This window comes from Phascolarctos cinereus, unplaced genomic scaffold (genome assembly GCF_003287225.1).
Source record: "Phascolarctos cinereus isolate Bilbo 61053 unplaced genomic scaffold, phaCin_HiC Scaffold_5;HRSCAF=322, whole genome shotgun sequence".
Taxonomy (NCBI): domain Eukaryota; kingdom Metazoa; phylum Chordata; class Mammalia; order Diprotodontia; family Phascolarctidae; genus Phascolarctos; species Phascolarctos cinereus.
This window is the reverse complement of record NW_027555958.1, coordinates 245,577,926-245,590,660: the sequence shown is the minus strand read 5'-3', so window position 1 is coordinate 245,590,660 and position 12,735 is coordinate 245,577,926. Positions and strand designations below refer to the sequence as shown.

The 12,735-nt window shown below is 42.4% G+C and overlaps 1 non-coding gene and 2 pseudogenes across 1 annotated transcript; all 3 read right to left on the bottom strand.

Annotated features, from left to right (window-relative positions):
• Nucleotides 1-1,783: 1,783 nt before the first annotated feature.
• LOC110199326 (L-lactate dehydrogenase B chain-like) lies at nucleotides 1,784-2,843 on the bottom strand (annotated as a pseudogene).
• A 4,260-nt stretch (nucleotides 2,844-7,103) lies between these two features.
• On the bottom strand, nucleotides 7,104-9,930 carry LOC110199361 (transcription initiation factor TFIID subunit 4 pseudogene; annotated as a pseudogene).
• Nucleotides 9,931-10,694: 764 nt separating this feature from the next.
• LOC144458022 (U6 spliceosomal RNA) lies at nucleotides 10,695-10,797 on the bottom strand. The gene has a single exon (XR_013487585.1). It is a non-coding gene; the product is annotated as a U6 spliceosomal RNA (small nuclear RNA).
• Nucleotides 10,798-12,735: the final 1,938 nt, after the last annotated feature.

Genomic DNA, 12,735 nt, shown 5'->3' with positions numbered 1-12,735 from the left:
ATATTCCCTGAATTCAGTCCATAAGCATTTAAGGAACTCCTCAGTGCCAGTCACTGTGCTCAGTACTGAGGCTACAAAGAAAGAAGTGACCCAGTCCCTGCCCTGAAGGACCTTATTCTCTTACAGGGAGATAACTTGGACACCGAGGCATATGTCATATCAATACAAGGTCATTCAACAGAAAGGGAAGAACATGAATGATGGGGGAGAGAGACTCAGAAAAGACCTCTTGGCGGAGACATTTGGGCTGAGCTTGGATGAAAACTAGGAGGGCAACAAAGATAACCTCTATTTGTAAGAATTAAAAAAGATTTACAGTTTCCATTTCCTCAGCAATTCAATTAAATAAGCAAATACTATATGCTGGGTACCATGCAACAAACTTGTGACTACTCACAACAGACTGAAAGACAAAAAGGTAGGGATGGCGACCTTTAAAAATGAAGTAGTGTTTGTTTGTTTTTTCAATGTGTTCTTCTCCTTGAAGTTTTCTCCCAAAACAGAAATGTCTTATCAACTTGTCCTGTCAAGTTAAGAGCAAGACTAGTTTAAAGACTAGTTTTATACAGTTACCCCTTTTTATGACAAGGAAAAAAATAAAATTTAGGGCAATTTAATAAAAATAATTACATTTCTTCTTCTTCCTTCCTAGGTTTGGTTTCAAAAGGGAAGAACCAGACAACAGCAAAAGTGTGTATCTCCAGCTTCCACCTGCTCTAGAAAACAGACAGGAAAGAAAAATTCCCAAACCATGAGACTGTCAACTGAACTTCAGTCTTGTGCCTGCCCTAGGCCAATGTCCCAGAGAAGCTCCAGCCAGTGTGCATCTTCCTAGGCCCTTCAGGGATTACAAGGGCCAGAGAGCTATGGCTCCTGCACCTCCTTTTATGAAGGAGTGAAGCCACCACTGCATGATCAGGAGCAAAGCAGGGCAATGAGATAGTTGTATTCAAACAATCACCCACTTTTCAGTGTGCACAGGAGTCCCCACCTCAGCTGCAGCAGCCACCAGCCCTGTCCTTAGTGCCCCAGCCCCACACTTCCAGCTACAGAAGCTCATCTGTGCATCAGTCACCACAGGCATATCAAAGCCAGATACAGTTGTAGCTGAAGAGAGAAGAGCAACCATATGAACTGTTGCCTTCTTTTAACCAGAAAGAACAAATGCAGCCCATCAATCTGTCCAAAGTTGAGCTTGGGTCTACATTGCTTTTGTATGATGAAAATGTGACTACAGTCCTATGAGATCTGACTGCCCACCAGGGACATCTGGTTGCCCAGCAGGGACATCTGGCTGCTTCAGAGGGATATACGGCTGCCTCTCAGGGACATCTAAGTGCCCACCTGGAATATCTGACTGTCCAACAGAGACATCTGGTTGATCTCTTGGGAGATGTGACAGAGACACCAAATCCCAGTCTAACCAGCTCAACTGTCTTATTGGTTGTGCTAAGAGATAAATTCTTTTTTTTGAGACACAGATTATTTAGCCTAGCAATTACAGCTGTATTTTTTTAATCATACTATTATATTAAAAAGACAAAAAAGCTATTTATATAACTGAAAGTATTAAAAGAATGTATCTTGGAGAAGAAAGCACACTTCAGTAGTTTATTTATTGGTTCATAGGTTCATATAGCAAGTCTTTTAATCATATACTTTGATTCTGTGGCCAGAGTTGAGTTCAAGAGAAAAATTCTATCCACCAAGATGGCTAATTACTAAGTGGGCACAGAGATTCATATCATGTTGATTGGGTTTCTACAGAGTATTATTATAAATGTTACAGGTCTTTCAGGTCTTTTTGGATGTCCCACAAGGTACTGGCACTCTTCTCGAGTTGAGTTACCTCCTCATCTTTCAGCTTCTGATTGATAACGCCGGTCAGTACTCAGACATTCAGAATGCATGGAAGGCTGAGGAATGCTTCATTCTCGATGACGTATATCCCCTTCACCATAGTAGACACAGGATGAATCCTGGATAGATTTTTAAACATGGTCTCGGTTAGGTCAGCAACACTTAATCCAATAGCCCAGTTGGTGTATCCTTTAAATTTGATCGCTTTGTGGGCACTTTCAATCACCAGCTTATGAACTTCCTTCCAGTTCTGTCATTATCTGTTCCTATTTCTGGATTCAGCTCTTGGAGGGAAACACCTGCCACATTCACTCCACTCCACATAGCCACACCTGAGTTCTCATGTTTTCCAAGGATCCAGCCATAGCAGCTGCTTGGATGGATGCCAAGTTTTTTGGACATAAGGTAGCGGAATCTGGCAGAATCCAGATTGAAACCACTACCAATCACCTGGTGCTTTGGCAGGCCACTCAGTTTCCAGGTGACATAGGTTAGGATAGTCACTGGGTTGGAAACCACAGTTATGATACTGTCTGGCTTTACAATCCGGGGAATAATAAATTTGAAGACATTCACATTCCTCTGTACCACATTGAGGCGACTCTCTCCCTCTTGCTGGTGGACTCCTGCAGTGACTACCACAATCTTGGAATCAGCAGTGGCAGAGTAACCTTTATCAGCCACAGACACAATTTTAGGAGTGTGAAGAAATAAGCTCCCATGCTGCAGAGCCATCATTTCTCCTTTGAGTTTGTCTTCCAAAACATTAACAAGGGCAAGTTCATCAGCAAGACTCTTTGCAAGTATTCTGATAGCACAGACCATACCAACTTGTCCAACACCCACAACAGTAATCTTGTTGTTTGGGGCTGCTGCCTCCTCTTCTGCAACTGGCACAATCAGTTTTTCTTTAAGAGTTGACATTTTGTCCTGCCTGAAGAGTAGCTGATTGCCTGTGATGAAATTTGTCCCAAATAGAGGAGAATGTCCCTAAGAGATGAATTCTCAAGTAATTTGAGAAATAGGGATCCTTTACTATCATGTGACAGTCACCATAATAAAATCCTTCATTATCTTCATCCTCAGTAATAATAGTGAACATATAGATAGGGCTCACTCATTTCCAGGACCTGCACTAAGAACTTTACAACTATGATCTCATTTGATTCTCACTCTCGGAGGTAAGAGCTAGTCTTATCCACATTTTACTGATGAGGAAACTGAGGCGAACAGAGGGTAAATGACTTGCCCAGGGTCACATAATTAGTAAGTGTACAAGGTCATATTTGAAGTCTTGCTGACTCCAGGCCCATCACTCTGTACACTGGGCCACCTATTCGCCGAAGCCCCAGCCTAACCCTAAAATGGATAAAGCAAACAAACAAAGACCAAAATGAATCAAAATCCTATCCCACCATTCTGCTTGGCCTTGGGCATGTTCAAGCACCCACATACTACACTTACCCTTTAAAAGGGGGATAGGTGGCCCAGTGGATGGAGTACTGGGCCTGAAGTCAGCAAGACTTCAGTTCAAATATGCCCTTGCACACTTACTAACTGTGTGACCCTGGTCAAGTCACTTACCCTCTGTTTGTCTCAGTTTCCTGATCCATAAAATGAGGATAAAACTAGCTCTTACCTCCAAGGATAAGAATCAAATGAGATCATAATTGCAAAGTGCTTAGTGCAAGACTTGGAAAAGAGTAAGCCCTATCTATATGTTAGCTATTATTATTGATAATGAAGATGATGAAGGATTTTATTATGGTGACTGTTACATAATGGCAAAAAAACCCAATTTCTCCAATTACCTGAAAATTCATCTTTTAAAGCAATTAATAAGTCACCTAAATAGTTCAGCTGGTCAGAATGGGATCTGGTATCTCTGTCACATTTCCCAAGAGATCAACCAGATGTCCCTGATGGACAGTCAGATGGCCCTGGGAAGCAGCTGGATCTCTTAGGGGGCACCCAGATGGCCCTAGGGAGCAGTCATATCTCAAAGAGTGGCAGTCATATCTTCATCAGGCAAAAGTAATATAGACCCAAGCCCAACAGTTACCTTGGATAGACTACTGAGCTGCAGTTGACCTTTATGGTTAAAAGAAGGCAACAATTCATATGGTTGCTTTTCTCCCTTCAGCAATGGCCATATCTAGCTTTGATGTGCCTGTGGTGACTGACACAGAGAAGAGATGAGCTTCTGTTTCTGGGAGGTGGGGGCTGGGGCACTGAGGGCAGCAGGGCTTGTAGCTGCTGGGGTGAGGCTGCTGCAGCTGATGTTGAGGCTTGTGTGTACACTGAAAAGGCAGTGGGTGATGGTTGAGCACAACTGTCTCTTGTCAGGCTTTGCTCCTGACAATAGAGTAGGCTTTACTCCTCTATAAAAGGTAGTAGGTGTGTGTGTGTGTGTGTGTGTGTGTGTGTGTGTGTGTGTGTGCAGGTGCACCATGATTTTCTGGTCCTTTCATTCCCTACAGGGCCCAGGAAGGTGCATACTTGCTGGAGCTTCCCTGGGATATTGGCCCGGAGAGGACACAAGACTGAAGTGGAGTTGACATTCTGGTGGTTTGGGAAGAGCTGAAGTGATGACTTTGGGGAATGCCACATCCATATGAGCGAGCAGGCTCAGTGGTTGAAGCTGCACTCCTCCTCTCTATGGAGCAAGTTTGTCCTTGACTCAGCTTCCTGACTGGGCTCACTCACTGAGGACAGAAACCTGGATGTGTTTGGTGGTAACAGCTCATCTTCAGAGGTCTTTTCCAGAACTGAACTTGGAGATACATTATCCAGGCACATCCATTTTCTTGAGCTGGTGGAACCTCAGATACCTGCTCTTTCGGTTGTATGGATTGTCTAGCTCTTCCCTTTTGAAACCAAATATGTAATGATGTCCATTAGTTTGACTTCATTTTCATCTTCATCATACAAAGGAGTAAGCTTAGAAGAGTCCCTGCCTTCTTGTTTCTGTCTTCCCCTAAACATTTTTGAACCAACCTACCTTTCCAATTTTCTCCTACATTCTCCAGTCAAATTGAACAACCAGTGTCTCATTCTCCCACCCCAGTGACTTTGCCCAGGCATTCTCTCTGCCTTCATGCTGTCTGTAACAGAACATTAAAGACACGCACAAGCACACGTTACATCAAAGCATCAATTATCCACTTACCTGTACTCTAGATTCATCATGTCCCTGCTACTTGTGCTAATTTTGGCCTAACAATTAACACCAAGATAACACAGGTGCTCCATCAGCCAGAACCACACCACCCACATGTGGAACCATTGGTTACAGAAAATAGAGAAGTTGTGAATGCTGTGGATAAGTCCACTTACTTTGGGAGTATACTTTCTAGTATAATTGATAATGAGGTTGATTCGTGCATTACCAGAGCTAGATCAGTGATTGGAAGGCTCTAAAGGAAAGTGTGGGAGAGAAAAGGTATTAGCCTGACTACCAAACTGAAGGTCTTACAGAGCCATTGTGCTGACCTCATTGTTACCTGCCTGTGAAACCTGGGTAGTATACAGGCATTATACCAGGAAACTGAATAGCTTCCATTTGAATCATCTCAGGAAGATTCTGAAGATCACCTGGAAGAATAAGATACCAGACACCAAGGTCCTTTCTCAAACTAAACTGCCAAGCATTCAAACTCTCCTGCAGAAAGCACAACCATTCCAGGATGGCCATATTGTTGGAATACCAGATGTATTCCTTCTCTAAAAGGCTATTTTACAGAGAACTCACACAGGACAACTGCTCACGTGATGGTCAGAAGAAGCAATACAACGACACTCTGAAAGTCTCTCTTAATTGATTATGTGGTGTGGGAGATATGGGCATGGGACTGCCCATCATGGTGTGCCCTTCCCAGAGAAGGTGCTGTGCTCTATGAGCAAAGCAGAATTGAAGTAGCTCAAAAGAAATTCAAGATGTGCAAATTTAGAAAATCCACCCCAAATCTTCACATGAGCTATTTGTGCCCTATCTGAGCTTGTACTGGTCTGATCAGCCATAGTCGGATGCATTGTAACTTCATTCTAACACAAATGATGTCATTTTGGTCCTCTTCAAGAATAAAGGACAAGCGACAGACTTATCAATATTGATCCTTGTTGCTAGTTCTTCCTTTCTTCCTATGACAGGATATGGGCTCTTTTCAAAATAGTCAGAATACACAGCTGATCTTGGCTAAATACTGTTCAGTTTCCTTCTCAATGAGGCAGGAACTTGTTCTAGGAGGAAAAGGAAGAAAAGTTTTGGAGAGTGACAAGAGCATTCCCTTCTCTTACTAAATCAAGGATTTTTTTTTTAAACAATTAAAATTTTTATTGAAAACCAGATTTTCCCATACAACATTTTTACAAGAAAAAAAAAATAGAACAATTGGAAATGTTCACAGAACACCAACTGGTTTATTAAATGATAAATCAAGAATATAGGATGAGGGGTTAAACAAATTCCTAGATCTAGGATGCCGTTATCAAATAAAATGTTATTGACAAAGCAAAGGTATTTTAGAATTTAAAATGCAGGAAATCTATAAGCCAATAAAAATATAGAAAGAAAACCCTGACCAAAGTAAAGCCAGACTGACCCTTAAAGTTTGAATGAACCCCTTTTAATAACTGAGCACATAAAACTGTATTATTTGATATATTTTTCCATGAACTTCTTATGAAATTTGTGTCAAAGGATATCATTTACAAATATTTTGTCCTTTTTCAACTCATCTTCTCCTTCCACAGTTCTTAAAGATCACATCATCCCACCTTCTCTTCACTTTGAAGTTGGCCTGAGCTGAGAAGGACCAGTGGGATTAAAAAAAGGGTTTCCCTTGAGGATATTTTCCATCCAAATTCTTCTTCAGTTTTTTGTTCTTCTTCCTTCTGGGCTTGTTCTTCAACTCTTTTTAAAAAAAAAATCCCTAGTTCTGCCAGTAGAGCTATAATATCATCATCATAACTTTCTTCCTCAAAATCTTCACCTTCATCATCTTTATCTGTTAAGATTGAATTGTCTTCTAATAATATCCATAAGCCTTTGTAAATATTCTCAGTGTTAGAGAAATGGACTTTCTCTCATACTGAAGAGTTAACAGGAATATAAAACTGTTCCATGTAAAAAGGTGGCTTTTTTAAACAATATTTCATTTGCTTGTTACAAAAAAGGCATAATCTGCAAATATATAAAAATATCCCTGCACCTCCTCATCAAAAATACCTTGATGTTTTCCATTTTACTTAAGGAATGCTTTGTATAGCAATAGTGAATGTCTTGTCTCTCGTTCATTTTCTAAACAAAATGTGAGATCCCTGAGGTTGACCTGAATTATCCTCTGTGTAAACTGTCTAGCTGTTCCAACTCCAGAACTTTCTGAAACTGCTGTACTTTTTCCAGACCCCTCTGTCCCTGATCCAGGTCCCAGAGAATCCACTTTCCTTTTTCTCCTAGGACCAATTGCTTCTAATGCAGTTAAGTTCGTATCCCTTTGCCTCTGCTGTGCTAACTCTTGTTGCTGCATCTCCTTTGCCTTCTGTTTCAACCTAAGTTGTTCTGGATCTTCTTGCCTAGATCGAGATTTTGCCACTCGCATTAAAATTTCTCTGTCTTGTTTGTCTTTTCTCCGTTTTTCAATTTGATCAAGCTGATCAAAGAATTTGAGCTGAGCCCGGACATCACTTGCCTGTTCGTATCTTTCATCACCCTTATAATAAGAAAGATACCTTTGTTGAGCAGTTACTGATACTTTCTCTATGAGGTTTTGTAGCCTTTGCCATGTTGCACGTGACACATAACTTACTACATCAGGATGCAGTTCTGTTATTCCATGCTTTTTAGCTATTTCCAATATCCTTCTGTGTAAAGGTGCTGAAAGGAGAAAGGTTTCATCTTGACAAGACCTTGTTAATGTGCCCAATAATTCAGGATTTGTTGCCAATATCCTAGCACTCTCTTCTGATAAGTTTATTCCAGCCATGGAGGTAACATCATTAATGTCTTCATCATTCCTGAAAGAATATGCTCCAGGTTCTTTAGGTTTATTCTTTTGTGCAGCAGACGCTTGCACCGAAACAGTAGAGAGAATGTTAGTGCCAGATAATACAGGCGGTTTGACCACGGGAATTGTTTTAAGCTGATTTTGTTGTATTTGCTGAGGAGTAGTGTGTGGCTGTCGCAACACCATCGCAGGAGTTGGTGTCAGTGTTACTTGTGGAGGTTTTGCCAACGCCCCTGGTTTCCGAGGTTGTTGCTTAACCAGAGATGCAGGTTGTCCTTGTTTGCTAACGATGACTGGTGAGGACTGTGTCAGGCTGATGACCGGCATCTGAAGAGCATTTGTGACTGTGACAGCAGCCTTCCCTGCCGCCAAGGCAGTTGTTGCCTGTGTCCTGGGCTGTTGTTGCTGACTTTGCTGGATAAAAGCTGCCGAATCTGGTGTTAACTGTCTCAAAGCAGGTAAACTCCTCTTTAGGAAAGGCAGGAGGTAAGGTTGACGTGAAGAATTCAGCTCTCTATATAACCTGTTGGTAAAATCTTCTGCTTCAATTTTCCCATCCAGCAAGTTCTGTACTAATTCTTTGATCTTTGCTGCTGTCTCTGTAGACTGTTTGCCAGAGGAGGCCAGTTTTATTAATGTGGATAGAAAATTCTTACATTTCTTCCCATTTTCCATTGTTTCTGGGGTGGCAGCAGAAACTGTTGTGACTGTTTGTGCAGCACCCTGATGAGTTTCAGGCTGTACAGTGGAGGCTGTTCCTAATGCGGCTGTTGGTGCACCCACAACAATCTGAGGCTGTACTACAAGAGAACCTTGTATTGTTTTAATTGGCTGTACGGTTTTCTGTGACTGAGACACTTGCTTAAGCATGGTAGTTGGTGTCACTCGCTGTGCAGTAATTGGTGTTCCAGGAGCCTGCACAGTTGATTTCTGAACAAGAGGTGCACAGGCGGTAGTTGCAGGGCATAGTGCCATGGTATTCTGAGGCTGTGACTGAGCCTGGGTCTGGGCCTTCATCTGTGCCAAGGCCTGTTGAGTAAGCATTAACAACTGTCCATTCTCACATCGAATGAGCACCATACCTGGAGGTAGCTGAATATTTTTAATATTTATAGTATTCTGAGGTGGTGGAGGCAGACAGAGTGCTTGGATACCACCTATAGTAGCTGTTGAAGTCTTTGGCAGATTTTGTGCCACTGTATTGACAGCGCCTTTAGCCATCCCTGTAAGGGTCCCAGGAGCTGGAGGAGGAGATGGTATCCCCTTATGATTGTGGATGCCATCTCGCCTAGTTTGCTCAATGATCATGTTACCCACTGTGGTAGACTGGCCACTGATTGTCAGTGTTGGCCTTTGAGAGGTTAACTGCACAATAATTTTAGGGGACTCTGATTTGATGGCCTGTGTGGTGGCTGTGGCTGGCATGCTGGAGCCAAGTTGGCTGTTCACAATGGATGCCTGATGGGAAACTTCAGAACCCACAATGGCTACAGAAGCAGCAGCAGTGGCAGGCAAACTCCGCACCTTGGTAGCTGAATTGATCACAGTATTGCTCTCATTCCGGGTAGGTGCAGCAACAGAAGCTGCAGCAGGTCCTGCTGTGTGAATTGGTGGCCTGACTAGTGCCACCGTGGGTCCCACATTTACAGTGCTGTGGGAGAAGATAATGGTGGATGAGGAAGAAAAGGACACAGCAGTGCTGAGGGAAGAAGTCTGGATGACAGTGTTAGAAGAAGCTGAAGGCAAAACAGCATTGAGAACATTTTCCTTCCCCAGCGGCAACACCACGAAGCCTGGTTCGTAGTTGATTAGGGTGACTGTGGGTGCAGCAGATGTCGCGGCGGGGGCAGCAGCTATAACGGCGGGGGCGGCGGGGGGCGGCAGCAGTCGCAGGCGGAGTCCCAGCAAAGGCAAAAGCATTTCCTATATGCGGCGAGTTCATCACATTACTCGCGTTCGAAGTTTGCACTGCGGTGGTGGTACAGATTTTGCCGTTTCTAGAGGGCGAGGCGGCTGCCATAGTGCTGCTGCTGCTGGCAGCAGCCCCTGGCTTCATCATTGTCATCGGTTAGGGGATCATGGACATCAAGGTTGGCTTCAGGAATCTGATCTAACCGAAGGACGATCTGTTTTTCACTCTTGCAGCAACTCTCTGTTGCAGGTTCCGACGTAGGACTTGCTGCTGCTGTCCAGTTTGCATTCCCTCCATTTATATCGGAAAAAGTACCTCCTATGAAAGACTAGTCAGGGAGGGGTGTGGCCTGGTGTCTAATTACTCAGGAAAAGTAGGTGTGAACTGAGATTTCAATCGGAATCGTCCCACCCCCACCCCCTAAACAACTGAAAGAACAATTTGCTAGAAGAAAAGTAGACTTTGGCCAAAAAACAAAAACAAAAACAAACAAAAAAAACCCTATATAAGCCCCCTGGTAACAAGAAGGTTATAAAAGGCTAAAACTATAAAGTGAAGAGAAGGTCACTTTTTAGTTAGAAGGAATTTCTTCACCTGGGACTTCCCTAGATCAGTGAATTCACAAGTCCAGTCTCATTCCCTGGAGTTCTAAAGCCTTGTTTTACCAAGCTGGCAGCTGAACAAAAAGGGCTGGTGTGGGGAAAAAGATAAGGCTTCCTTCAGTTTCAGTGCCACCAGACCCTAAGCTGATGGCCCTAAGATGGCAAGGCACTCTCCCTCCTGAATTCCTCTTTCCTTCTCTTTGCATTTGCCCCCCAACTCATCCCCAAGAGAATGTGAGCAACCTTAGCTTTTGTTCTCAGTTCAATAGAATACACTATACTTAAGTGACTGGGGTTTGGGGTTTTGTTTGTTTTTTGTTTTTGAAACGCTTTCCGATTTTGCATGTCATCCTTGAGCAGGGGCCATACTCATCTTCTCAGTATCCTTCCAATTTTAGTATATGTGCTGCCAAAGCAAGCATGGGAGGGAGGGGGGGTTGGTCAAATTTTTTATTTTAAACTTTAACACAGAATTAGAGGGAAAAAATATTGCCACATACACAGCAGACCATAAGAGAGGATTCCATATAAAACAATAAATTTCCATTTCAAGAAAACCTTTATAAAAATATTCACATTGTTTTCAAAGATGCCTAGCTTTTCTTTGCTTCCTTGTTGGTTTTCTTTTGTTCCTGGATGTGTACTATTTATTTTATTTTTCCCTCTCACCCTAAAGAAGGCTATAATTATGCATCAATATATACATGTACATAGATATCTATAAACATACACATATTTACACATAGACACTCATACACACATATATAAGACCATAGTGTGTTTATTTCCACCTGTCATCTGTTTCTCTGAAGGTGAATATCTTCTTTCATAAGTCCAAGTCTTTCCAAGCTTTTCTAAATCAACCAGCTCATCATTTCCTACACCAATGCAATATTCCAACATCCTAAGAGATTGTCTATGAAAGTTTCCCCCCAATTTTCTGCATTCTTTTTAACTGCATAGGTTTTATTTGCACTAGAAATTTTAATTTGAAATAATCAAAATTATCCTTCTTACACTTCAACAATACTCGCCCTTATAATAAAGTTGAAGGTCTGATACTGCTGAACCTTGGAGAGATTGATGGGCTGCATTTGTTCTTTCTGGTTAAAAAAAAAAGTTAACAATTCACATGATTGCTGTTCTCTCTTCAGCAATGGCTTTTTCTGGCTTTGATGTGACTGGGGTGACTGATGCAGACAAGAGGTGAGCTTCTGTACCTGGGAGGTGGGGGCTGGTGGGGGCTGCACTGAGGGCAGCAGAGCTGGAGACTGCTGAGGGTGAGGCTGCTGCAGCTGAGGTAGGGGCTCATTTGTACACTGAAAAGGCAGTGGCCGAGGGTTTGAGTACAACTGTCTCTTGCCAGGCCTTGCTCCTGACAATAGAGTGTGGTTTCACTCCCCCACAAAAGGAGGTGTGCATGCATGCTCACACATGGCTCACGTGCCATGATTTTCTGGTTCTGTTATTCCCTGCAGGGCCCAGGAAGGTGCATATTGGCTGTAGCTCTCTAGGTTCTCAAGTATGGCCCTTTGACTGAATACAAACTTCACAGAACAAATCTCCTTAAGAAAAGGATTTGTTCAAAACAACTCTGAGGCACCACATCACACCTATCAGATTGGCCAACATGACAAAACAGGAAAATGATAAATGTTGGAGAGGATGTGGGAAAACTGGAATGTTAATGCATTGTTGGTGAAGTTGTGAAATGATCCAGCCATTTTGGAGAACAATTTGGAACTATGCCCAAAGGGCTATAAAAATGTGCGTACTCTTTGACCCAGCAGTAACACTTCTAAGCCTGTGTCTCAAATAGATCATACAAATGATAAAAGGACCTACATGTACAAAAATATTTATAGCAGTTCTTTTCGTGGAGACAAAGAATTGGAAATTGAGGATATGCCCATCAATTGGGGAATGACTGAACAAGTTGTGGTGAAAAATCTGGAAAGACATGTATAGACTGATGCTGAATGAAGTGAGAAAAGCCAGGAGAACCTTGTACACGGTAATTGCCATACTGTGTGATGCAAGGATCTAAGACATCTCCTAAGGTCTCATGATAGAAAAATGCTATCCACATCCAAAGAAAGAACTATGGAGTTTGAATGCAGATCAAAGCATACTATTTGCTATTTTTTTCTTCTGTTTTGTTTTGTTTCCTTTTTCTTATGGTTCCTCCTATTGGTTCTAATTCTTCCTTACAACATCACTAATGTGAAAATATGTTTAACAGAAAGTAAATGTATAGCCTATATCAGATTTCAAGCTGTCTTGGGGAGGGAGGGAGGGAGGGAGGGAGGGAGGGAGGGAGGGAGGGAGAGAGAAAAATTTAAAACTAAAAGGCCTA